This window comes from Theropithecus gelada, chromosome 4, assembly GCF_003255815.1.
Source record: "Theropithecus gelada isolate Dixy chromosome 4, Tgel_1.0, whole genome shotgun sequence".
Taxonomy (NCBI): domain Eukaryota; kingdom Metazoa; phylum Chordata; class Mammalia; order Primates; family Cercopithecidae; genus Theropithecus; species Theropithecus gelada.
Window position 1 is genome coordinate 133,971,040 of NC_037671.1, and position 24,133 is coordinate 133,995,172.

General features: G+C 45.3%; 1 protein-coding gene across 1 annotated transcript in view; it reads left to right on the forward strand.

Annotated features, from left to right (window-relative positions):
* The window catches only part of LOC112622375, a 183,704-nt gene extending 163,676 nt beyond the window's left edge, over window positions 1-20,028 (forward strand). Inside the window, exons 38-47 of the mRNA XM_025381939.1 lie at window positions 662-811; window positions 1,689-1,742; window positions 2,813-2,980; window positions 5,266-5,418; window positions 5,666-5,797; window positions 6,763-6,915; window positions 8,391-8,600; window positions 12,863-12,983; window positions 17,845-17,972; window positions 19,925-20,028. The gene's annotated coding sequence lies outside the window, so the exon portion shown is untranslated. The remainder of the gene's footprint in view (window positions 1-661; window positions 812-1,688; window positions 1,743-2,812; window positions 2,981-5,265; window positions 5,419-5,665; window positions 5,798-6,762; window positions 6,916-8,390; window positions 8,601-12,862; window positions 12,984-17,844; window positions 17,973-19,924) is intronic.
* Window positions 20,029-24,133: the final 4,105 nt, after the last annotated feature.

Here is a 24,133-nt window from a genome sequence, read left to right on the forward strand (position 1 = left end):
TCGACTGGGCGTGGTGGCTCACACCTATAATCCCAGCATTTTGGGAGGCCGAGGTGGGTGGATCACCTGAGGTCAGGAGTTTGAGACCGGCCTGGCCAACATGGTGAAACCCCGTCTCTACTAAAAATACAAAAATTAGCCGGGCATGGTGGTGCACCCCTATAATCCCAGCTACTTGGAAGGCTAAGGTGGGAGAATTGCTTGAACTTGGGAGGCCAAGTCTGCAGTGAGCTGAGATCGCGCCACTGCCCTCCAGCCTGGGCGACAGAGCAAGACCCCATCTAAAAAACAAACAAATAAACAAGCAAACAAACAAACAGTAGTCCAGGAATAATAAATTCAAATCTGGCTTTCCAGGTCAGTTTTCAGGTCTGTTTTTCAAGGTAGGAGAATTAAACATTTCATTCTGATAGTTTGTTAGTTTGATTTATAACCTTTCAGTGTTTCACCACATGCTATGTGGGCTTCCATTGTCCTCGTGTCCCTGCAAATGTTCAAAGCCGACCTGAAAGAGAGGCTTGCAAGGCTACAGCCCATGGTTGGATACAGAGGAGAAACAAAAGTGGGTCTGTGAGCCAAGGAAAAGAGTGCCTGGGGCCCTGGCATGGTGAGGCTGCCCTGCTAGAGTGACTGTGAATAATGAATGCCTCTTTCCTTTCAGATCACTTTCAGGAAAGATCACCTTGAGGCCTGCCTCCTTTCCCTGGGTTGTGACGTGATGGCAAGAGAACGCAGCAACTTTGAGACCTACTCCACGTGCTATGAGCATGTGTTGCATCACGCTAGGCAGAGGCTCAGCCAGAAAGAGCAAGTAGGCTCCCAGAGAGACGAGAACTGCAGTGGGGAATGGGCGTGGGCAGGGAGGCTCAGGAGGCACTCAGAAGAGAAAAGTAAAACTGAGAGGGTTGGGGTGCATCTAGTGGTTCTTATGCCAGAATTGAGGGTGAATGGTACCCTCAAATCTCTCTTCTCATTGGCTCATTCCCTTAGGCTCTGGTATTCTCAGTTGCCCACACTAGGTTATGTGCTTTGGAGGTGTCCAGCGGGGAAATACAAAAGGTGAGCAACAAAGGGGCTGGCCCTGCAGGGGAAGGTGCATAGCTGACCTTTCCACCCTTGGCAAACACAAGGCGCCGTGCGCTGTTCCTGGTCTGGGAAAGAAGCCAGGATCCTTAAGTAAACTCTCCCTTCAGGATGGATGTCATGGGTCAGTCTCACTGGGAGACTTCCTTAACATATGAGCCCACTGGTGGGATGGAAGAGTCAGTCCACCTGCCCTGGGCTGCCCACTATTGTGAAGGTAGATTGCATCAGAGGTTTAGTGTGATTTTACTTTATACCTTCGAAAAGTTCAGAAGTCTAAAAGACTAGCCAAAACACCAGATGAAGTATTAAAATGTCAAATAATGAGCCTTGGAGCCACCCTCATTTTGGCCTATCCCCATTACTCAGTTCTTGGCATCAGTGTGGGTACCTGGAAGTCGGTGTTGTCTTCTGAGGCTGTGTTAAGCATCCTGAAGTATAGTGGGGCAACACATACAGTCTCAGCTCCAGCCACAGCCTAAGGTTCTCAAAATGGGGCTCCATTAACACAAATAGGAAGTGTTTGGAACGCGTCGTGCTGACCTGAGCTGTGGTTGGAAGACGAAATGTCTGAGTCTGGTTGTGTACTGCTTTCTCCTGCTCAGGAATTAGATGCCGCACGAAGAGGCCAGGGTCCGCCTGAAGACAGTGCTGGCCAGGTAGGTCATTTCCTGTTAAAAAGGTTCTCTTCTCCATTTCTCACATCCACACTCTCAGGGTTGGCCAGCTGTGGGACACCTGAGTGTCATTTGCTTGTGTCACCTGTGGAAGTCCCGTCAGTGAAGGTCCACTGCAGGAACACCAAGGAGTGTGCCTTCACTTTTGGCAAGCAACCCTCCTTAGGGTGCATTTTTTTCCCCTTGAGTTTTTTGGTCACTTTTGTTATTTGGTGCTGGCTTTGTTTTGTTTGTTTTGTTCTGTTTTTGTTGTTACTTTGGGGAGTTTTGTTGTTGTTGTTTGTTTTCTTTTGACGCCACCTAAGGTGCATTCCAGGCCGGGCGCGGTGACTCACGCCTATAATCCCAGCACTTTGGGAGGCCGAGGCGGGTAAATCACCTGAGGTCAGAAGTTCAAGACCAACCTGACCAACATGGAGAAACCCCATCTCTACTAAAAATACAAAATTAGCCAGGTGTGCTGGTGCATGCCTGTAATCCCAGCTACTCAGGAGGCTGAGGCAGGAGCATCGCTTGAGCCCGGGAGGTGGAGGTTGCGGTGAGCCAAGATCACGCCACTGCACTCCAGCCTGGGCAACAAGGGCAAAACTCCATCTCAAAAATAAATAAATAAATAAATAAATAAATAAATAAATAAATAAATAGAATAGAATAGAATAAAGTGCCTTCCAAAAAAGAAAAAGGATGTTTGGGCTGAGGTGTCAAGGGGAGGCCAGTTTGGAGATGGAGGCCAAGACAGTTGAAGTATTTTTCTCTAACTGAAAAGGGCCTATGTACTAGCTTTTCTGGGGTCACTTCTTCACCAATCAGTGTCTGGCACTGTTCTGGGACCTTTGAATTGTCCTTAAATTCTTCTGCCCACATTTATGCAGCAGAATGTTCACTCGCTTCATTAGGTTTAAAATAGAAGTGAAATTCAATACTGATCTATAAGAAACTATTTTGTAGGAGCAGTTTGAAACTCCTAAATTGTTTCTCTCTCTCTCTCTCTCTCTCTCACACACACACACACACACACATACACACACACACATATTTTCTCTTGCTTCTAGGTTGCAGAACTCAGTCATGATATGATCATGGAAATTACCGCTCTGAGAGCCCAACTCACAGACTTGGAAGAGGTGAATCTGAATCTCAAGAAGCAGATTAGAAAAGAAGTCCAAGAAGAATATGAGGCATTAGTCCGAGCTTTGTTTCAGACCTGTTTACACATGAAAGTAAGTGTCCTGTGTCGAACATCTGGGCCACCCATTGGGGAGCCGAGTGTAACGGATTCCCACGGTGGCTGCACACCCAGGGATCGATGACAGAATAATGGGCTTTGTGGGAACAAGAGATTCTTAGGCCCTAAGAATTTTCTAGCTCTAAGCTTTCACTGCAGAAAGAGAGTCAGCAATGTGTTGTCATTAACCATGATAGACACTGAATTTGGGGATAATAGAGAAGTCTCTCTTTTCCCCTCTATTGACAGTCGCCACTGGCACTGTCTGATTGCTGTTGGGAGGAGAAAGTTCTGCTGCTCCAAATTCCCCACCTCCCCAGTTTCTACCACCATTTTATCTGTTAGTGTGACTTTCCAGAGTACAGTGCCTGGGCCAGGCCAGACCTTATGTAGGTAGCAGCAGGTGCCTCTGGAGAACTCCCTGGGCACATTCAGAATTTGAATCAGCTTCCAGAATTTTTTCAAACCCTCAAAATGCCTGCCAGCTTTACTCTCACATTCAATGTCAGCAAGCTGCTGACCTGTCAGCAAAGATCCATGGCAGAAGAGAAGTGATGGGGTGCGCATGCACCCGCAGCATTGTGGAAGCCAGTCGCTTTCATATGATGTTTGCGCAGCCATAAGATAGATGCCCCACGCCTAAAATGGGCCATCAGGGAGACTGGTCCAGCTGACTCGCTGGTGTGAATTTCAGTACAACCTACCACCTGCAAGTCCACAGCTTCCCCCAAACCTGTCCCCTTCCCTGCTATTGGATACACCCCAAAGCCAGCCCCATTTGGGTCCTTGCATCTCTCCCCAGGGATTGCAGAGTGGCCCCCAGGGTTATTAGGTTAACAGGAGCTTCCACCGGTGCTCACCTTGGCCTGGTCATTCCAGCGAGAATTTCTTCTTACCTGCAGTGTAAATGATTACACGTATTAAAGGATCAAACCCAAAATGTATTGGGTCTGGTGTTGCAAGAGAGGAATGGGCAGACAGTGACAGCTGGAATTCGCTAAGCCATCTTTCAGGTGTGAGATTGTTGAGAAATGTCGTAAGTTCCTTTTAGCTTCTGCCAAATTCCTAGTTAAAAAGTGGATTCTCTCTGTTTCCCAGGCTGAAGTGGTTCCACCAAGCCTCCTACAGTAGGGAATCCCTGTTATATTCCAGCATCCCGTGAAGTTGCTAAAGCTTCTGCTGTGTGGCCAGAGCCAGGCTTCCTTCCATGGCTCCCAGCTGGGCACCCTCCTCCTGCCTTCCTCTCTAGGGAAGTGGTTTAGAAGTTGGAGGACACCCCTACCCTACCTCTCACCCCAAAGACACTGGGTGTCTTAGTCTGCTCAGGCTGCCGTAACAAAATATGATAGGCTGCACAGCTTAAACAACAGAAAGTCTATTTCTCACAGTTCTGGAAGCCGGAAGTCTGAGATCAGGGCGCCAGTGGAGTCTGCTTCTGGCTGAGGGCCTGCTTCCTGGCTCGCAGGTGGCTGCCTTCTCACTGTGCCCTCACATGGCAGAGATGGAGAAAAAGAAAGGTCTCTCTCCCTCTTCCTATAAGGCCACAGTCTTATTGCAATAGGGCCTCCCCCTATGTCCTCAGTTTAATCTTAATTACCTCCTAAAGATCCTGTCTCTAGATGCTGTCACAGTGCTGGTTAGGGTTTCAACATATGAATCTGGGGAAGACACAATTCAGGCCCTAGCACTGGGTCTTCAGTTGTACTTACCATTGATCAAGCTGTTTCCTCACAAGGCATTTAGCCATAAGCCATTCAGAACAGAATATTTCCTAATGAGGTTTCTGTTAGATCCTAAATAGGAAGGCAGTCGGCTGGACTCCCTCCTCCACTTTATCTATATTTAACAGAGCTCCTCAGGAGTGGCTCAACTACAGTGTCTTGTCTGGTCACATTCTGCCGTGAGTCAACATAGCAGCAAAAATCTTTGGTTCAGCTTCCCCAGTAACTCTTACCAGGGGCAGTTTGCTCAGCAGGTTTTCTACCTGTGAGCCTCCACTGTCCTCCTGGCTCAGCCTGCCTTGGTGTTGACAAGGAAGGCACAGTCTAAGATGTGCTGGTGTCCCGATGATGAAGCCCTGTGGATAAAAGACAGCACTCAGGGGGCCGCTAGTGTGACTTCCTTATAGTACACGTCAGAATAATTGTCTGAGTAGGTGACATCTTAATGTGAAATTACTTACAAAAGTTAAGTTGTAGAAGGCAAAATGGCTTTTCTTCAACTGCCCTTCACACTACCCAAATCCATTTTACTTCCTTGACTTGAGTCTGCAATTTGCAGGAGAAGCTGGATGAGAATCAGCTTAATTTGATCCAGAAAGTGTGTGAGCTCATCGGTGAAGTGAGAACAGAAGGGATTGACAATATGAAGGACCTAAAGAAAAAATGGGGCTCTGCCAGTCCTGATGAAGGAATGAAAGAAAACCCAGCCAAAGTATGTGATTTCATTTAGCAATGGGCTATCAGTGTTTCATTCTAGCAGCTGACCCCACCATTCACCCCATTAGCATTCCAGCCTGATTTCCCTGAGAAAGCATTGCATCAGGCATTTTAAAGGGGACACGAGGACGCACTACACAGTTGTGTCATCTTCTGGAAGGCATGTTTCTGATGTTAGGGTTTGTGCCCTTCCTATGAAAATGTTGGGGGCAGACTTTTCTGAAAATGAGCCTTCTTAGCAGGAACAGCTATGGGCCTTGGAGCAGGACAACTGCAGCCTGGCCACCCTGGTGTGCAAAGTGAGGAGCCTGGGCCACTGGAGGCTGGCTGTGCAGCAGGCGCGCTTCCAGGCCCAGCTGAGCAGGGCAGAGAAGGTGAGCTCTGGTGGGGGAGGTCCAGACAGTCCCCAGGATGGCTGATCCCAAGCCTCTATGGCTGCAGCTGCCATGGTGTCACTGTAGCTATGAGTGGCAGTGGTGTCAGGTGGCAGGGTCAGCCATCCTGAAGGATCTGACAGTTGGCGATTTTTCCTGGGAACAGGCCGTGTGAGAACTTCAGGAGAAATAGAAAGGGGGCAGAAGCAAAGGGGGCAAGAAAGAACAGATCAGAGAATTCAGCATAAGGGAAGGGTGTGAAAAGATGGAGGAAAGGCTTCACCAAGGGCTTGAGGCTGCTTTGTCAAAAGACTGCGTATCTTTGGGTTTCATACATGATTATCTGAGGAAAATGAAGTCACAAAATAATAAGTGAGAAATCTGCTTTAAGGCAAATTGAATCCAAAGTGCATATTGATGGCTATTTGGAAACTTTTACATCCTGTTTCTGAAAGTATTTACTCTGATATGTTACCCTCTTCTGAATTAAAATCATGGAAGTGGGCTGGGCATGGTGGCTCATGCCTATAATCCCAGCACCTTGAGAGACCAAGGTGGGTGGATCACCTGAGGTCAGGAGTTTGAGAGCAGCCTGGCCAACATGATGAAACCCAATCTCTACTAAAAATACAAAAAAATTAGCTGGGTGTGGTGGCAGGCACCTGTAGTCTCAGCTACTCAGGAGGCTGAGGCAGGAGAATTGCTTGAACCTGGGAGGTAGAGGTTGCAGTGAGCCAAGATTGTACCACTGTACTCCAGGCTGGGTTGACAGAGCAAGACTCCATCTCTAAACAAATAAATAATAAAATAAAATAAAATCGTGGAAGCAGTGACTAGCAGGAGCTCCTTTCTACCAGAAGTTTGAAAGAAGAATGGATGGGAAAGTGGTTTAGATACTGCTTTTGAAACTAAAAATCTGGAAAGGAAACCTATTTCCTATCTTACTGTGTTTGGGATGTTTACAGGAATCTATTCAAAGTAAAAAAGAGTGTTTGCGCATCAAGCTGATGGCAGAGCGAGAAGTGAGTTTATTTCGTCAGCAGATCCTGGCTCTCAGGCAGGCCCTGGCCAGGGCTCAGGCCGACAGCGCGAGGATGTGGAAGCAGCAGGACAGCCAGGTATCCGAGCCTCAGAGCCTCTTCCTAGTTCCCTTTGCAGTTCACTCTGCAAAGCTGAACGTGGCCACCAGACTTGGTGCTGTGGCTGCCAGGAGCAGTCACCAGAGCACCACAGCCTGAAGCCACACAGATGGTACAACCAGGAAAAGATAGCCTGGACCTGGGCTTCCCTTCTCCTCCCTCCTCTCCAGCCCAGAAACCAAGGGCGGTGGCCAAAAGGCTATTGTTCTTACTCGTATGTGGCTAAGATGAGAAAATACTACTCATAAGCAAGATCATTATCACATACGTGTGTGTGTGTGTGTGTGTCCATTTCTCTGAGGATCTTTTTGCTAGAGGCTGTCCTGGGATCCTGTGCTCTCGGCCTCTGCCTTGAACACAGGCTTTCATGGGGCAAGCACGCTTCCACTTGACAGCAATCCTCCGCAAGCAGAGTGTGGTCCAGCCTGCAGTGTCATCCCCGCACGAGACTCTGTCCCGTCCCAATGATCCATACCATGTCTCACTTTCAGAAGTTACTGCTGCGCGACAGGGGCTGGCACCAAAATAAAGGCACTCTAAGCCTAAGCATGTCTTAACTGTGCCAACCCTCTGGGCATGAATGAAGCAGGGGGACTGTAGGTTTAGAGTGAGAACAGTTGAGTTGAAGTTACAGCCTGGGAAAGCTAGGCATATTTAAAGCATGAAATTTAATTTGTTCATCTTAGACCCTAATTCTTCCATGATTCTGCATCAGATGAGTTAATTATGGTAACTCATATGAGTTATCATGAGCTACATGATAAACTGTAACGTCATCATACAGATATGAATAATAATATTATGATTAAGGATTGATCCTTATGATTAAGGATTGACCATCTAGTACTTAGGATAATACTTATTAGAAAAACTTTGGAACAGAACCAAATTATTTCTACACTAATCCTCCTTTAACCGTCTAGAATCTGACTTCCCCAGATTTTTGGAAGTGAAAACAGCCTAAATCAGAACCTCCTTTCCTCGCCCATTGCGTGTATGGCATGGCCCCGTCTCTTTGGTGTTAAACGCTTCCACGGCTACCTCCTGACAAAGGCTCCACAACAATGTAAATGTTGTTTGTGCTAGATATGATTATCTGGTTAGTAAGCTAACATACATATTATCAAATCTGGGTATTAAAAGACCAAATTGTTTGCCCTGGCACTGCTGTACAGTGGCGTGATCGTGTGCCTGGCTTTTGGTGTCTGTTCTGCTTCCCTCTGTCACTGCAGGGCTCACAGTGTAAATGCCAGGCTAGGGTAGATCCTGGTGCTCTTGCTAGCGCAGGACTGAATCATTGGGCCACGTTTTCTAGAGTCCAGGAATACACCATGTAGTTGTGTCCCTGAGCCCCAAAGGAGGGGATGGTTATCATGCTGTCCAACGTCTCCCCACTTCTGCTGGGAAGAAAGGCTCCCTGCCTCCTCCTTTCTTTTGGCGTTTTCCTGCCACAGGCTCAACTGCTGAAGGAGTTAGAACATAGAGTGACCCAGGAAGCTCTCACCCAGGAGCAGCTGCACTTCATGAAAACATCCAGGATGGAGAAGCTCTTGGAAGATGTGGGGCAGAAAGAACAGCAATTGCAGCTCCTTAGTAAAGAGGCTGAGAGGGCTTCTAAGCTGGGCCAGCTGCAGCAGAAAAAAATGAAGAGAGACCTCCACCAGGTAAACCTCAGTAAGAGGGGGCGTCCACCCAGAGTGCACCTGGTGCCCCAGCGAGGGCTGCTGCATCCTTCCCCCGTGTGCCCATGCCTCTCTCCTGTCCCCCACAGCAGTGTTTCTCAACCTCCGTGACTTATAGGCAGCCCAGGAGAATGGTAGCGTCTCTCCCCACAGTGTCTCCCGACACCACGAAGATTGCTGGGCAGGCCATGGTAGCTTGGCTGCCTCAGGGCTTGGAATCTCAACACCCCTGTGACCTACTGGAAAAATCTGTTTTTACCCAGCTCTCATCTTTGAACTAGGAATCTTTTAGAAAATTCCAAGAAGTAACCTGGAAAAGCAGCAAGTGTTAATGGAGGCTATGACAAGAAGATTTTATTCAAGTGTTTCGGGAACTGCAGAGACAAAAATGAAAGGCAAAAGTGGTTTGCAGAGCCAATGTATTTTGTTGACTATACCCAACAACAAAGAAATAGAATAGAATACTAGAATGTAGATGTGGATTAATACAAGTTTCAACAAAGCAGAAAACAATGTAATTCAATAAAAAACGAAAAAGTAACTTCCAAAGCAGGCACCTCACACATATCCATTGAATGAGCAGATCGCTGAATTCATTCATCAGAGATAGAAGGAGATGGAAATTGAAAGGCAAATTATTGGTCAAGTGGTTTTTTTTGTTTTTTGTTTTTTCTTTTTTTGAGACGGAGTCTCACTCTGTCACCCAGACTGGAGCACAGTGGTGGAATCTTGGCTCACTGCAACCTCTGCCTCCCAGGTTCAAGCGATTCTCCCACCTCAGCCTCCTTTGTAGCTGGGGCTACAGGCACGAACCACTACACTCGGCTAATTTTTGTATTTTTAGTAGAGATGGGGTTTTTACCACGTTGGCCAGACTGGTCTCAAACTCCTGATCTCAGGTGATCCGCCCACCTCGGCCTCCCAAAGTGCTGGGATTACAGGCGTGAGCCACCGTGCCCGGCCCCTGGTCAAGTGTTTTAAGTGCTCAAGGAAGAGATCAATAAGGAGAATTCTATCTACAAAAATGACACACACACAAAAAAAAAGATTAAAATTTGAATTGAGGAAAAGCTAAAGAAAATATTTATATAAAAGTGGAGAGAGAAAATGAGTAGTTTTAGAATAAAAGAAAATTAGAATTTCATATTTATTGCATGAAAAGTAAACAAAAATATGACCGAACCTATAAGAAAACTTTGGCATCCCGATTTTGTGTTACAAAGTATGCTTTTCTACATGCCACCACAGAAATAGAGAAGTTCGTAGATTCGTTTCTTCAAGGTTTTCTCTAGTTAATTATTTGTTTCATGGCAGAGATTCTAGAAGTGATCAAAACAAATATTTTAAGGTTTCTCTCAACAAATGTGCACTTTACCATATGTATGTATAAGCCATTGGCCCTTTGTAGAGTACAGCTCCAGCTCTCCTGACAGCTCAAGTGTCCCTATGCCTACCTACTCTAAACAGCAATCCTCAGCCAGCAAGACCCGAGCCCCCCACCCACACCCCCGGCCCCTTCCAGCCAGAAGTGGCTTCTTTAATCTATCCCCAGCCTCCGACTCCATGGGCAGATATTCACTGTCTGACCTCGGACAGCCTCAGTGTCCTGGCCTGTTGCCTGCGCCTGGTTGAGGTCACTTATAGAAGGGGTTCCCAACCCCCCGGATGTGGGCCAGTAGGGGTCCATAGCCTGTGAAACTGGGCCGCACAGCAGGGGATGAGCAGCTGACAGTATAACCGCCTGAGCTCCGCCTCCTGTCAGACCAACCGATTCTCATAGGAGCACCAACCCTACTGTGAACTGCACACGTGAGGGATCTAGGTTGCCCGCTCCTTATGAGATTCTAGCTAATGACTGATGATCTGAGGTAGAACAGCTTCATCCTGAAACCATTTGCCCCCACCCCGTGGAAGAATTGTCTTCCATGAAACCGGTACCTGGTGCCAAAATTTGGGGACCAGTGATTTAGAGCACAGGCCCTGGAGTGGAACTGACTGGTTCATACCGCCGGCCCTCCAGCAGTGTGGCTTTGGGCAAGGTCTGTGGCCAATCTGTGCTTTGGTTTCTTCATCATTACAATGGAAACAATGTACTCACTTCACTAAATTTGGGAGGGGGTGATTAAATTAAGAAATTAAGTAATTCAAATAAAGCCCTTAAAACCGGGCCTAAAACAGGCATGACTGTAGTCCCAGCTACTTGGGAGGCTGAAGCAGGAGGATAGTTTGAGCCCAGGAGTTCAAGGCTGCAGTAAACTAAGATTATGCCACTGTAATCCAGCCTGGGTGAAAGAGTAAGACCCTGTCTCTAAAAAATAAAAATTAAAAAATTAAAAAGTAAAAAGTTAACAAAAATAAACAGGCCAGGTGTGGTGGCTCACTCCTGTAATCCCAGCACTTTGGGAGGCCAAGGTGGGAGGATTGCTTGGGCAACATGGTGAAACTCTGTTTCTACAAAAAATATAAACATCAGCCAGGGCTGGGGGTGTGCATCTGTGGTCCCAGCTACTCAGAGGGCTGAGGTGGGAAGATCACTTGAACCTGGTTGCAGTGAGCCAAGATTGCGCCAATGCACTCCAGCCTGGGTGACAGAGTGAGACTTCGTCTCAAAACAAACAACAGCAAAACCAGGGTGTGATACATAGCTCTCAGTAAATGTTGGCTGTTTATATTTTTGTTGGGAATGTGAAGGTAGACAGCCTTGGAAACAGGTAGATAGACCTGGACTCAAATCCTGGCTGTGTGGCCTTGGGCAAGTCACTTCACTGGCGTCTGTGACGTGGGGACGAGTGGCCTAACACAAGGAGGTCCTGAGGAAGCACGCTTCCTTGCTGGTATTTCTCAAGTTTCCTAGTGGCAGCCTGGCTCAGAAAATCTTGATATGTTTCCTTGGTACCAGCCCATAGGGAATAAGGATCCTACACAAATCCCTATAGTATGGAGAGGGACTTTGGACCTAGTTTATATTAGGATGTTTTCCTAACTCCGGAGCTCTGGTAATCTTCTGAAATTTAAATGATGCTTGGGGGCCCCCCGACATAAGGAAGAGCCCCCTTTAACGTTTAGGGCAAGACTCTGTGGGGCCTTCTGGCCAGGTCTGTGCAGGCAGAGTGGGATGTATAACTCACGCGGCTGAATGCTTGAGACTAGCACGTGTGTTCAATCCCTAAGGTTGCCTTACTAAATTATCACAAACTGAGTGACTTAAGAGAATAAAAACATATTCCTTCACAGCTTGGGAGGCCGGAAGCCTGAAACTAATGTGCTGGCAAGGCTGGTTCCTTTGGAAGCTCTGAGGAAGAATCTGTTCCGTGTCTCTTCTTAGTCCCATTTTGGTCTCTGGCATTCCTCGGCTTGTAGCTACCTCACTCCAGTCCTGCCTCTGTCATCATGGAGCCTTCTTCCTATGTGCTCCTCTGAGTGTCTGTATCCTTATCCTGTCTTCTTTATAAGGACAACAGTCATTAGATTCAGGGCTCGCCCTAAATCCAGTATGACCTCATCCCAACAAGTCCATCTACAAAGACCCTATTTCCAAATAAGGTCACAGTCTGAGGTTCCAGGTAGACATGAAATTTGGGGGATGCTCTTCCAACCACTAGAGTATGTATTACTTTTCTACAAGTAAAAACAATTAGGAGATTATAAATTGAAAAAGCAAAACCACCTGTGATCTGGGCAGATGAGATACACTTTGGCCCCAGGCACTGTCTGGCTGGGGAGTGTGGGCTAGCTGTGCATGGGCAGAGCCACACAAGTCAATACAAAGGTTGCTTCTGGAAATGGGCTTCTGTCAGACCAGGGCATTCCTGGCAGATGCTGAACTGAGAGCAGAGATCTAGGAGAGAGATCAAGTCTCTCCTCTGTTTGAAACCGTCCAGGGGCTCTGACAGGTCCTCAGTGTAGATGCAGTGGCTGGGCCTCCAAGGCCATGTGTGCACTGAGCCCTCACTCCCCTCTTCCTCTACCTGTCTGATGAAATAGACATGAAAGATATAACCTTGTGAATAAGCTCCTAGCTATTATAAGGTATAAGGGATTCCACGGACTGTTCCTTTTTGGTTAAGTTCCTGGTCTTCCTGAAGTTCTTGATTCTCAGAAGGCTGAGTTCAGCCTAATCAGGACTTTAAGAGCCAGTTCTCTTTGCAGGGTAGCCTGGGACACCCATTTTCCCTAGGAACCCCATGTGAACTGAGGAAACGAAAGTGAGCACAAAGCATCTCAGCTTCTCATTTTCCCCTCAGATGAGAAGCCGGCTTGCCCAGGAGCGCAGTGTGAAGCTGGATGCTCTCCAGCGTGTGGAGGAGCTGCAGAGTCAGCTTCACGATGCCCAGCAGTCAGCTGTCCCCACGGGCTCCTCAGGCGGTAAGGATATCCCTGCTCTGGCTAGAAAACCTCCCAGTCTCTGGGGTCTGAACTGAGGAGGTCTCAGGGACTCGGGTAGGACCCAGTCACTAAGTATCCAGTAGTTATTGAGTGGGTCCTCCACAATGTTTGTTGAATGACACATAAATGGATAAATCTTAATTCTGATTTACAGTCAAAACTTCCTACCTGAGCACCTTGGAGTACTGACATCCAAAACTAAAAGGTTTCAGTCATAAAAAACTGGTCTTGGCTGGGCACAGTGGCTCATGCCTGTAATCCCAGCACTTTGGGAGGCTGAGGCGGGCGGATCACGAGGTCAGGAGATTCAGACCATCCTGGCCAACATGGTGAAACCCCATCTCTACTAAAAATACAAAAATTAGGTGGGCGTGATGGCACGTGCCTGTAATTCCAGCTACTCGGGAGGCTGAGGCAGGAGAATTGCTTGAACCCAGGAGTTGGAGGTTGCAGTGAGCTGAGATGGTGCCATTGCACTCCAGCCTGGTAACAGAGCGAGACTCCATCACACACACACACACACACACACACACACACACACACACACACAAAACCCAGTTCATTGGATTTTGAGACAACGCTTTGGGATACCAATGACCCCATTTCTCAGAGTTATTCATAAAGTACATTATGATTCTTGGGTGCTGGGGGCTTGGGGTGTCCTTGAAAATAACAATCAAAATAGCTCTCTGAGCAGTGCAGTCAGCAGGCAGCATGGAGCTGAGGCCAGACCCCAGGATGTCTCTAAACCACCTTCCTCCTCTGTAAGATGAGGACTAAATACATTCTAAATTATCTTCTAGATCTATCAGAAATATCACCAAATATCACTAGCCATGATTGGCCTGTTGTTATGATTGGCCATATCTCTTCTTTCCTTTACTGTACATAGCCTAGTAGTTGAGTATGTGGGCTTTGGAGTGAAACAGCCAGAATTCAGGCCCTGGCTCTGTCACTGCTAGCTGCGTGACCTTAGACAGATCTTAATTAGCCTCTCCGTAAAATGGGAATACTCAGCTCAAAGGCTTGCTCTGAGATCAAATGAAAAAATCCCTGTCTGACACTTAGTATAGTGGCACTTAGTAATTGTGCAAGTGTTGGTTACTATACTTGCATACATGTGTTTAGCCCTTTATCTGTGTTTCCTTTTGGCTACTTTCCAGCGTGAATGAGCTGAGGAAACACAGCCTTTCGGGAGCACAAAGTCACAGATGAAGTTACTTTGGGTTTACTAACAGCAGAGCTGGGCTTGGCAGTAAAGCTCACAGGCCCCTCCTTCCCGCCTCTGGGTTGCTGCCTGGACCTGACATTGGGAGCTGGTGTCCCCCACCCCAGCCACTGGTTGTTGCTGCTGCCCCAGCCCCAACACAAAAGGCATCAAGAGCACCCAAGGGCCCTACCTTGACGCCTGACCCTACTTAGTTCTGCACCTTATACTGTCTTCTCCATGTGCCAGGGGATTTTTCCCTTCTCTCCCTTTCCCCTCTGCCCGCAGCCTAGCCAGGCGTCTTTCTAATCCCTTCCTGGGATAATGCGTCCTAGTGAACTGCCATCCATGTCCTCCAACACCTGCCTATTGTGAAGGAGAACCAGAGTGAGGCACAAGGCAGGTGGGGGAGACCCTAATTCCCAGGACTGGGGCGGGAGCAGGAGTGGGAAGGAAGCTTCTTTCCCAGGAAGTAGAGGTAGAGGTTACTCCTGGGCCTCAGCCCCCTTCTGTTCCCCTGTGCAGGGAGAGGAGGGGTTCGAGGGCACAGCCAGCTATTACCCATACTGTTAATGCTAAGCAGTGAAAGTCAGCCATACTCCCACTCCTCCTTCCTCTGCTGTTGTCCAGCTGGAGTCTCCACGTGACCCAGGGGTCTTCCGCAGCAGCCCAGCCACGGCAGCATCCCTGCCTCCCACGTTGGAAGCACAGATGTGCTCAGAGGGCGAGCTCTCTTTCCTTGCCATTAACGTGATTCCCCTAGGATTTTGCAGCACCTAAGAAACTATGATTTTTTTCTAAATCAATTATTTTAGAAATGCTTAAGGAAAAAATGAAATCGCTTGGCTCATAAAACTGTAAAATGTTGAGAGGAGGCCTGGCTAAATGTAGCTTCACCTAGGTTTGAACTACTTCATCAGGACTGCTTTCACTCTCTCCATCTCTGGCTCTGAGGAGGCTGGGAGCAGAAAGGAAGCAAGGCTCTTTGGAAGCAAGATGGCAGCCACCTCTGTAGCTTCCATCTCTGTTCATGCTCAGCATGGCAGGAGCAGGGCGTGGAGATGGGACAGTTAAAAAGAATTGGGCTCTGCCTGGACTGACTTGGGTCTTGTTGCCGATTTTGAACAAATTGATGGAGCCACAGACTAAGACTCATGCCTGGATGGCTTAGACCCAGCTTACCTGCTCCTCCACTGGAGTAAGGGTCGGGTCAGCTCACTCTCGCCTCCTCTCTGCAGCAACTGTTTTAAATCTGCCTTGTCTCCTCAGACCTTCGTCCACTCTCCCCACCCCCTCATCCTTTCATCTCCCACTTCACAGAGAAATTAGAAACCCTCAGACAGGAATGCCATTTTCTCCCTGTCTCCCAGCCCACCTACATCTGTACTCTGCTGCTTCTCCTTCCCTCCCGTGAACATGGAAAGGGCGTCCCTTTTCTTCCCCAGGCCAATCCCTATGTAAAGGGCCCCATCTGCTGCTACCTTCTCAGGGGCCTTGAACTATCTGCTTCTTTCTACATACTTGGATTTCCCGTCCATGCATCCCTCTAATACATACATACATGTATGTGCCAGGATCATAAAATCCACTGTAAAATAACGCCCTCTACCCCCGCTGCCTTGACGACATATTCCTTCCCCTGCCGCTGGTCTTTCTCTTCCCAGTCAGACTTCTTAAAAGAGCTGCCTATTGTGGGGAAAAGAGAGAGATCAGCCTGTTACTGTGTCTATATAGAAAGAAGTAGACATAAGAGACTCCATTTTGTTCTGTATTTGAGATGCTGTTAATCTGTGACCCTACCCCCAACCTTGTCCTTGCAAGAGACAGGTGCTGTGGTAACTCAAGGTTTAATGGATTTGGGGCGTGCAGGGTGTCTTTGTTCCTAGAAAAGCTAGGTATTGTCCAAGGTTTATCCCCATGTGATAGGATGAAACAATGCTGCTAAAAGGTTTATCTCAAGGCACAGGATTTTCCTTTAAACTTATTCATGTCACAGAGATCCTTGTTCTTACGTCTTACTGCTGATTTCCTCCCTAAAAACGATCCTATTGTCCTGCCACTCCCTTATCTTTAAGATGGTAAAGATAATTATCTATAAATACTAAGGGAACTCAGAGACCGGTGCCGGCGTGGGTCCTCTGTAAGCTGAGTGCCGGTCCCCTGGGCCCCCGCTTTTCTCTCTCTATACTTTGTCTCTGTGTCTCATTTCTTTTCTCAAGTCTCTCGTTCCACCTAACGAGAAACACCAACAGGTGTGGAGGGGCAGGCCACCCCTTCAGCCTATACTCACTTTCGTGATTCACCTCACTTAATTTCTCTCAGGTTTTGCCATTTTCAACTTGTGGCTTCCAAATGTTGCTCACCACCTCATGGTCCGAGATGACTGCTTAAGCTTTCTGGCCAATAGGAAGGCAACAAGAAGGGCCTACACCTCCCTTGAAGCTTGGAGAATGGTTCCTGGAAGTCACTTGTGACACTTTGGCATACATCCCATTGGCCAGCACTTAGCCCAAGACCACACAAAGGAGACTGGGAAATGTAGTTTTTATTCTAGGACGCTGTGTGAACATAAAATGTGAGGTCTATTTCCAAGAAGAGATGGGAGATTCGCAATTGGGGGCCAAGAATAGGTCTCTACCACACTGCCAGCAATCTGATTTTTCTCACCACCATTTCATTGCGGTTGCTCTTGCCAAGATCACCTTCACTTCTGTCTCCAAGTCCAAAGGACACTGCTGAGTTCTCACTGATTTCATGTCTCAGCAGCATTTGACACAGCTGACCACACCGTTCTCCTAGTTGTTCCCCGGGCACCGCTCCTTGTGGTTTTTCTCTTCCTCTGGCTGCTTTTTCTGTCTTCTTTTCTAGTTCGTCCTACTGTATCCAACCTCTAAACATTGAAGTTGTTCAGGGATCTTTCTGGCCCCTTCTCCTCTCACCTCACATTGTCTCCAGATAATTGCATATTTCCCACAGCTTTAATCATTGTTTGCTAAGTCTGCATCTGCAGCTCAAAACTCTCCTCTGAGCTGTAAACCCATATATCCAATGACCCATATATCCAGTGAATAATGTCTACATTCATGTGTCTCAGGCTTACAAGTTCAACAAGAATGGAACCCGTCTTCCTATCCTCCTCCCTTCCTACTTTTGGGGTGGGGAAGATGCTGTTTCAGCAAATGGTAGTGCCAAATATCCAGTGGCTTAAGCCAGAAATTTGGGAGCTATTCTTTGTCACCCTGCAAATCTGGTTAATTCCCAACTCCGACTAATTTGAGTAGCTCTCAGTCTATCCTCTTCTACCTACCACAGTCCAAGTCTCTCATCACCTCCTTCACTTTTACTTGGTCATATGACTATCAGGCAAAAAACACCAAGTTTTGACATATTTGCTCAAAATTGATGAAGCCGAAACACAATTGATTAAGCTGAGTTAGATGCCAATTTTAAGCCCTAAATTTTATGAATTAAATCTAGATGCATAAATGTGAGGTGATAGTGAGCTATGATCATGCCACTGCACTCCAGCCTGGGCAACAGAGTGAGGCCCCCCTCTCAAAAAATAAAAAATCAAGATAATCTGGGTTTATCCATTGCAACCAGAGATACAATTTAACATTTCTAACTTTACAGACCTTATATCCCAGGCTCAATACTCCCCAACTTCTGCTTCCATATCATCCAGATACTCCCAGCAACGCTTTTTAAAGACTAATCTCAAAGGCAGTAAAATAACAAGATGGATTCCAAGGCCACAGACTGTAAGTAATGGTAAGATTGATTACATGCATTAAACAACAAAGCTTTACAATTTGATTTTTTGGTTTTTGGGTCACTTCAGACTTACATTAGAAAAATGATGTATCAGGAGCTTATGTAGGTGCCTTGAATCTGGATAAGAAAATTCTGATGTTGAAATAATCCTATAATAGTACCTTCTAAATTACAAGTCAATAAATGGGTGTGAATCAGTACCAACACCTTGCTGTGTTCCATCTCTGAATTTCTTTTTTCCCCCAATCATCTTCAACAATTAACTAGCAGCATCAGACTCCTTATCTGAGTTCCCCAACAGAGCAGAAATAGTTTTGGAAGTCATTTTAAAACACGTGAGAAATCTACCCTCCAAGAAAACTGTTGGGATGCAGATTAGCACGTATTTGAAGAACTCGTAAGTTTCAGTTTTTAGTTTATGTAAAATAACATATACTTCCTCTTCCACTGTCTCCTCTCTACTGCTTTAGTAAGTATTTTGCTCTTTGCTCCATTTTCTTTCAGAATCCCTTCTAGAGATTCACATATCTAATCAACACATTTAAGAATTCCCGGCTGGGCATGGTGGCTCACGCCCGTAATCCCAGCACTTTGGGAGGCTGAGGCAGGCAGATCACCTGAGGTCAGGAGTTTGAGACCAGCCTGGCCAATATGGTGAAACCCTGTCTCTATGAAAAATACAGAAATTAGCCAGGTGTGGTGGCGGTCGCCTGTAATCCCAGCTACTTGGGAGGCTGAGGCAGGAGAATCACTTGAGCCTGGGAGGCAGAGGTTGCGGTGAGCTGAGATCACGCCATTGCAATTGCACTCCAGCCTGGGCAACAAGAGTGAGACTTTGTCTCAAAAAAAAAAAAAAAAAAAAAATTCTTCCCCATTACCTGAAGAAAAATTAAGAGGAAAAGATTTAATCATTCCTTCAGAGAAAAGTATGCCATTCCAAGTCATTTGATGGTGTAATTCTGCAGCTGATGGTCTAGTTATAAGGACCAAAAGTTTCAAGATTTCTAAACGTGCAGTTAAGAAGGGGGAAAGACAGGTTGGGAAGATACCCAAACACCATCTTGACCAAGTCAGGGCCACATTATTAATGTCCACCATTCGCTTGACTCACCAATCTCTGTGCAGTCATCTTTCTTGAAAATGTGAAATTTTATTATATGTCTATGTTTCTGCAAAAGCCTTTTGCAAAAAGAAGCAAAGTTCACTTTGTATGTGTGGGATCACAAGGACTTTCAAGAATCACTTCATCTCCATTTCACCCTGAAAGGTGCAAGTACCATGGGGGTGTTGGTGGTCACGACTTGTTGAAAAGGCTGCTAAGCAGCTAAGTGCATTAGTGAAGGTTTACTATATTTGAGAGATTCAGAAGGGTGATGGTCTAAGGCTAATTGATGAACATTGCCCTACCAAATAAATAAACCCTATAGTGAAGCGTCCTGTGGGCCCACTGGCCCAGTGGCTATGTACAATATGGGAAGCTCAAGCAAAAAACCTCAAGGCCAGGGAAGGTGCACAGTTAGCTAGAACTTCTTCAGATCTCAGGTCTGACTTCTTAAGGCCTATGAGACAAGTCAGATAAATACTGATTGAAGAGGAATTTATACATGGCTGAAATGTAAGAGTACAGTTAATTTTCTAAAAATTAGCCCTGCACTAACACAAATGATAAAAAATTAAGGAATTTTAGATTACTCGAAATATGAACTGTGTTATCTTCCTTAACTGGAAATGGCTTTCCATTGATGAATTCATTCTTGACCAATTCCCTTCATGACAAGTGGCAAAATACAGACAAGAAGGCATACTAACTATATGGTCTGGCCTAACCCAGACCAAATCAATGATCTTGGTCTCATTAATAACAGTGACTTTTTATGATGCTATAACAAGAATTATTCACTGTGTTGTTAACAAACACCAATATCTACTTATATTACAGGTACCTATCAAACACAAAAAAAGGATTGATGATGATGTTTTCCTACCCAATATGGCAGAAAATGTTCAACTGACAGCTTTTCAGGTTCAAATAGCTCCATCCAGATTCCCATTTAGAGCTGACTGGTGATCGTATCTTCTTTTTCCAACCTTTATTTCTACGAGTATTTGAATGAATAAAAATGACTCCAAATGCCACTAAACCTCTTATTTAATTTTATGTATGAAATTTTCTTATCTGTACTTGGAAGATAGGGTTTGAAGGAATGAGATGATTACATCTTGAACCAACCCCAGGTGAAGTAGGGGTTGGTCCTAGACTTTAAAACCTAAGCATTGATTTGCATTCCTGCAAGTCAGCCTTTGCCTCTGGTCAACCAGCAGCCTCTCAATATGAATTCTGGAGTTAGTAGGTAGGAAGGACAGCTAAGATAGAGGCTCTCACTTCTAAGCAGTGTTTACTAACAAGTGAAAAACCAAAGTATGTTAATAGAGATTAACACAAATGAACATCAAAGCATTTGTTTCACTTAGAAAACAAATTTGCCGTCCTCTATTAACAATCTTTTCATTCTTCCTACAAATGCCAAAGACTTCCTCAGACTTTAGTCAAGTCCTAATCCAAGTCCTTTTTGTTCAGACAAGAAAATCTGTCTTGTGTAAAGCAATTAATAGATGAACAGAGCAGAGAAACATTTACATGCATAAATTTATATATGATACATGTGGCTTTTCAAATTAAAGAGAACATGGAGGCTATCTGGAATAAAATCATCACCTTACCCCATACATTATAAATTCCAAATGGATTAAAGATCTAAATGCACGTACGTACACATGCACACATACACAGACACACATGACACATGCACAAACTGATTTTTTAAACAATATTAAAGCCAAGAGGAAAATTGATAACTTTGATATCAGAACTAAAACTTCAGTATGATAAAATACTGTGTCAGTTATTAACTGATATCTCAGCTCCAAATTCATTCTTTATTGTCTGTTCTGCAATAACAAATATGGACCCTATAAACATTTCCTCTTTGCCAACTGGCAAGATGTTAAGCTTTGTCAGTAGAGGGTGCTGGAGGGACCCTGGAGGAGGTGGCAGGGTTTTTTTCCAGGTTACCGTGCGCTCCTCTAGGCAGGCTCTTGCAGTGTGCATGGCTTCTGCAGCACCAGCTTCTTGTAGCATATACAGCTTCTGTGGTGCCTGGCTCCAGTGATGCATGTAGCTCCATGGTAGAGTGCCACTTGCATGGCACCTCCTGTGACGGGTCCCCCCCAGCATCCCTCTGAATAGCTTTGCAGTCTCAGTGACTTTCTCAGCCATCCAATAAGCTTTGGCCAGATCCCCTCCAATGAGGTCTAGATCTCAGCCCTGAAGGGTAGTGGCTGGTCCCTACATCTGCTATCCTTGTATTCTTTCGAGTTCTCTTTATTGCTTACAAGCAGTATGCCAATCCTTTGATATAGTTAATAATTCTTTATATCAGACTTTCCCTGTTTGAATTACTGTGTGCTTTCTGTCTCCTGATTGGCCCATCACTGATATAGAACTGGTACCAGAAGCAGGTGTTCCCAGAGGATAGACCTGCTGTGGTTTGAATGTTTGTCCTCTCCAAAACTCATGTTAACATTTAATCCCCAATGTGGCAGTACTGAAAGGTGAGACCTTTAAGAGGTGATTGGGTTATGAGGACTCTGCCCTTATGAGTGGATGAATCCATTCAATCCACAAATCAATGGATTTGTGGGTTGTTAAATTAATGGACTATCATGGGAGTGGGACTGGTGGCTTTATAAGAAAGGAAAACTTGGGTTAGCATGCTCAGCTCCTTCACCATGTGATGCCCTGTGCTGCCTCAGGTCTCTGTGGAGGGTCCCCACCAGCATGAAGGCTCTTACCAAATGTGCCTCCTCAACCTTGGACTTCCCAGCCTCCATAACTTTAATAAATAAATTCCTTTTGTTTACGAATTTCCCAGTTTCAGGTAGTGTTACAAACAATAGAAAATGTATTGAAACAGAACACAGATGGAACTTGGGATTTGTTCAGTGCTGAGCCAACAGGAAATTGGAATGTTAGTATTATTTGCATGCAGTGGCTTCACAATCATGTTGTTACCGGTAGTAGATTGTGCTAAAGTACCTACTGAAGTATGTGCCTTTAGGAGCCTCAATTGCTACTACACTGACTATCATGGTAGTCAAGTTGACTGTAGAGACTGTGGTGTGAGGTGGATTTTTTTGAACGCACTTCAGCACTTCTGCAAGAAAATGACAAGCTCATGACCTTTAATTCTAGGCTTAATTCATGGTCTGAGACCAGAAAGCTTCCATGATACACCTAAAAGTATCTCTTATTTCTTATAGTCACAGGGATGATATTGCTAAAAATCAAGCACAAATTTTTATTATTGGCATGCTAAATTACAATGACAGTTGTATTTATAAGCTCAAGTTTCTCATTGCCATTGAGATAGGCCCCGTGATTTCAATGAAGAAAATGCAATTCCAAAGTGGAAGCACCAAGTGGCAGGCTTTAACTGGCAAAAGACAAGGTAGGCACATCCATTATAAAGGGCAACAGGGATGTATCAGTAGTCAGAATCCCTTGGCCTGCAGAGTTCTTTGGTAGTTAATGTGTCCCCAAGTATGAAATCATAGATTGCTTAATGTATATAACAGAAATTGCTTAATGTATATAACAGAATTGCTGTTATATTGCTTAATGTAACAGAATTGCTTAATGTATATAACAGAAAAATCTACAGGTCTAGTAGCCAAAACTTGAGTCACCACAGTGAGGAGTCACAGCCTCTGACCCAGGTTCCAGATGTGAGTCAATTCACAGACCAGAGGCCCTTGACCAAAGGGGAGGCTGGATCTCCTTGAGGAAGGACCCTTCACTGCTGCAGGTTCATGTTATAAATCTTCCTCCAAACTGTTCCCCAAGGGACCTGCAATCGTTTTCTTAAATTACTGTTCTTCAGAGAAAAGAAAATACCCAGACATTTTGGTGGTTACTAGACCCAGGGCCTAAATTAATGCTAATTCTTGGGTACCCAAAACACCACTGTGGCTTACCAGTCAAAATGAGGGCTTACAGTAAGATGATATAGAAAGAGTCATAGCTCAGGTCTGAATTACAATGGACCAAATAGGTACATGGACCCACCCTGTGACTACTTCCCCAGTTCCTGAGTGAATAATTAGAATAAATACAATTAACAATATGAAGAATTTCTGTATTGGTTTTTTGACATATGAGCTAAGAATCAATTATGGTAGGATCACTGGAAGTCTCTGGAACTTTCCCTATCAAAAAAGCAAACCAGAAGCAATACTATAACCCTGGGGAAATGGCCCTGGGCATTAATGCCACCATCAAAGACTCGAAAGAAACAAGGGTGATGATACCCATCCCTTCATCATTTAACTCACCACTCTGGCCTGTGCAGAAGACAGATCTTAGAAATAACTAGGGAGTATCAGTTCCACATCTTAATGAGGTGGTGATTTCAATTGCAGCTGCTCTCACAGACTTAGCATCTTTACTGAAACAAATTAGTATGCTCCTGGGACTTGACATGCAGTTATTTCCTTAAAGCCTTTTGCACCGTGAGAGGCAGTTTGCTTTTACTTGGCAAAAATCTATTAAAAAATCTATTCACCATGGATTAGCAACCAGCGTATTTTCAGATTAAAACAAAAACTCCTACAAATTGGTAAGAAAAAAAGAAAAATTAACGATTCACCAAGGAAATCATTCCACTCACCAGATTATTAAAATTTAAAAACTGTTTGGTTATCAAGTGATCTGCTGCCAGTGACAAGTGGGAAGCAATCTCTGTGAAAGTCCTCAGTGTGGAAACCCTCTGAAGCAGATTTCCACGCCTCCATTTCTACTCCAGAGAAAGTCACACTTAAACAAAGTGGCAGATACAAACATGCTCTGTAAAATTGTTGCTATGAACTAAAAACTGCAAAAAGCTTGTCTTTCAATAGGTAAATACCTGTGTCAATTATGGTATCCATATTACGTACACCAACACAAATTAAGAATTTGGTTTAGCCCATTCAGGACATAGGCATGGGCAAAGACTTCATGTCTAAAACACCAAAAGCAATGGTAACAAAGCCAAAATAGACAAATGAGATCTAATTGAAGAGTTTCTGCACAGCAAAAGAAACTATCATC